The sequence below is a fragment of the Pantherophis guttatus genome, chromosome 2, assembly GCF_059756535.1.
Source record: "Pantherophis guttatus breed Tessera chromosome 2, ASM5975653v1, whole genome shotgun sequence".
Lineage (NCBI taxonomy): Eukaryota > Metazoa > Chordata > Lepidosauria > Squamata > Colubridae > Pantherophis > Pantherophis guttatus.
In genome coordinates, this window is record NC_142064.1 from 174,124,046 (window position 1) to 174,127,324 (window position 3,279).

The 3,279-nt window shown below is 46.3% G+C and overlaps 1 protein-coding gene across 3 annotated transcripts in view; it reads right to left on the reverse strand.

Moving 5' to 3' along the window:
- Positions 1 to 394, reverse strand: part of EVI5L (ecotropic viral integration site 5 like) — a 51,477-nt gene extending 51,083 nt beyond the window's left edge. For all 3 annotated transcript variants that reach the window (XM_034407066.3, XM_034407057.3, XM_034407050.3), the window contains exon 1: positions 40 to 394. The gene's annotated coding sequence lies outside the window, so the exon portion shown is untranslated. The remainder of the gene's footprint in view (positions 1 to 39) is intronic.
- Between the last annotated feature and the right edge of the window lie 2,885 nt (positions 395 to 3,279).

Consider the following 3,279-nt stretch of genomic DNA (forward strand, 5'->3'; position numbering starts at 1 on the left):
AAAAGAGGGGGGGGGAGCCGGGCGCCCTCGCCTTCCTACCTGCGCGGCCGGCGTTGCCATTTCGGCTCCTTCTGCTCAAGGAGGCGGGGGTCCTAAGCCTCCGGGCCTGACCTCCACGGCCACCGCCTCCCTCACTACCGGAACGGCAGGGACAACCGCACCAGGGACCGCAGCGGCCATGGAGGAGCCGGAGCTGCTGCGGACAGCGGCGGAAAAACGACCAACCACCGGAACCGCCGCCGCCGCCGCCGCCGCCTCCCGCGGCAATCCCAATTCACTCCCCGATTGATGGGCAGCGAACTCCGCCCTCTGCTCCGCATCCTTTGCTCCGTCTGGCCAATTAGGATCCGGGCCCCGGCCTCTCGGTTCCCTCCTACCTGGCCACATTCTCCAATAAGGATCCAGCTTTCGCCAAGGCACCGGATCCTGGTCCCGCCCCTTTAGATGCCTCCGTTCATAGAGCAAAGCGAAGGAGATGAAGCCACCCGCGGCGCCCAGGCTCGGCGATTGAGGAAGGAAAACCTGAGAGGGGCGGGAATATTAACCCCACCTCTAAGACTTCCACCAATAGGGCCTCGGGAAGCAGCAATAGACAGTTCTTTCCACCTATCTTGGATTTGTAAGGCAAATGGGGCGGGGGAAAGTTATTAGCCCCCTTGAGCTCAGAAATAATAACGGGCGCGGGAACGCGGAGCGTCTGAGAGGGGATTAAAAAAAGCTCAGGATCTATCGGCTTTGAGAGAAAAATAAAAGGGGAATTTTTTTGGGTAGCGGGGTGGGAATATCTGAAAAACTCGGACGATACAGATTTCGAAGTGTAAGGAAGAGAGAGCATTCCGGAGACGGGACGTGGAAAGGGAGGAAAATACTCCCGTTTCCCGAGACTCCAGCTGTGAGATTTACCAACGTCTGCAAGAATTTACGGGAATGACAAGGCGACCAGCCAATGAGATTTAGTAACGGGCGCTTCTTTCAGGAAACCAACATCTCAAATTGCAAAATTACCCCGCCCTTCTCTCTGCGTCGAGTCTCTGTGTGCGGCTGTTCCTTGCAGGAGATAAATAACAATATTTCCATTAATATCGAAATCCACAGATTATAAACTCTTTTAAGAAGGAAGCGGGAAATAGCTTCCTATATCAGTGCACTAGGATACATATAATATTCCTGCAATGTATTGTAGTAACACATCTGCACAAATGTAAACGGTATTTAGTCACGGCAAGGAGCTGCATTCTGTATCTGCTGCCTTTCCGGTTTTTGTAGCATAGATGGGGTATTGTATTCCAACGTGGGGTTTTTTTTCTTTCCTTCGCCGACCAGTATAATATATGCATTGTATATGATGCTGGGACGGAAACGAGGAGCTTCTGCACACGCGAAGGATGTTCTCTAACGCTGTTCAACGCTCTCTTTAGAGAGAGTTTGGCCACTGCTGCCACCAGGTTGTCGATGGACTAAAAAGTTCAGTGCTTTGGTGTCTCTAGCAAGGAGTATGCAGCTGGGAAACTGCAGAATTTTTTCCCCCTGGGATCACACTTCTGTGCCTAGTTCAAGGTACTAAGATACCGTATCTATAAATTTCCACAAGAGTCTTTTCAATTGCTAAACTAGTTTTATGTATTTTTATCTCCAAAAACCAATCGCTACTTCAGACACCAAACTAACACTTTTTCTTTCCCAGCGCTTTTGAAATACTTTACTTATTTGGTATATTTAAAATATCTCATCTTCTTAATGAATATACAACCCTCAAAAGTTTGATTTGATGGTTTTTATTTGATTATGTTTTATTCCTTTTAATTACATTTGTAAGGCTCCGAGCGTCTTAGCCATTGGCTCAGTGGCTAAGACGTTGAGCTTGTCGATCGAAAGGTCGGCAGTTCAGTGGTTTGAATCCCTAGTGTCGCGTAACGGGGTGAGCTCCCGTTACTTGTCCCAGCTTCTGCCAACCTAGCAGTTCAAAAGCATGTAAAAAATGCAAGTAGAAAAATAGGGACCACCTTTGGTGGGAAGGTAACAGTGTGCCGTGTGCCTTTGGCGTTTAGTCATGCCAGCCACATGACCATGGAGATGTCTTCAGACAACGCTGGCTCTTTGGCTTTGAAACGGAGATGAGCACCGCCCCCTAGAGTCAGGAACGACTAGCACATATGTGTGAGGGGAACCTTTACCTTTACCTTAAGGCTCTGAGCATACCTTAGTTGAGATTTTCTTATACTTTTTAATCTAGAAACTATAAACTTAGTTACCAATCTGTTGTGTTGTGTGTTGTGTGAAACGTTTCCTGCTAATGATAAGGATTGTATATCCCTTTTTAGCACACTTTGCCCAATATGGCACTGCACAGGCTCAACTACAGCAGCTTTATTCCCAACATACTCACTGTTCTGGTAAACTGGCATATACAGTGTGTTGACGCATACTTAGGTGCCACAATCTGGTTTATTTACAAATATATGCCCAACCATATTACCACAGAGTAGCAATTCAAAACAGATTCTCCAGTTTTCTGCTTTCCAGCTCAACTGGACTATGACTTCATCCTCCCCCAGCAATGCAACCAGTGGCTATGTTGGCTGAGAATGGTGGAGTGATGCTCAACCCATCTGGAGGTCACCAGGTTGGGAAAATTGTAGAACAGCTCATTCCAAACTATCTGGCTACACTCTCTTTGTTTTGCTAAATGCAATAAAATTACACGCTTCGGACATTGTTGGTTACCAGAACAGATTTTATCAGAACAGCTTTTAGCAGGATAATTAATTGGGTTACATAAGGCACTAATGTAAATTTTGATGTTAACAAGCATTTCTGCAAGGTTGTGAGTATAGATGCGTAGGCATGAAAACATTGCCATGAGGGAAAGGTTGGAGCCAAATGTTAGCATTTATTTATTTATTTTACATATTTTTGAACCATGCATCTCAGAGAGGGAGAAATTCTCACTACTAAAATATTGACTTCCGGGTAAGGAATGGCGAGCTAACACATCTCTGAAGGAAAAATGCACTTCAGCCAAGACTGATGACCTGGTGGTGAACCTGGACCAATGGAATCTCTGCAGCCAAGGTCAGTATGAGAGATCATCTGCTTGTGCTCCATATATCTTCTCCTTGCAAGGACACCTAGGAGACAAGGAAAGTCATTAAGCTCTCAATTGCAGCAGGGCCTGTATCAACACCAGCTTCATCAAACCTCACTTTTTAAACACTTAAAAATCTAGCAAAACCTCCAAGCAAGAGTATTTGCGTCTGTATGACAAAATAGGATGCCTTT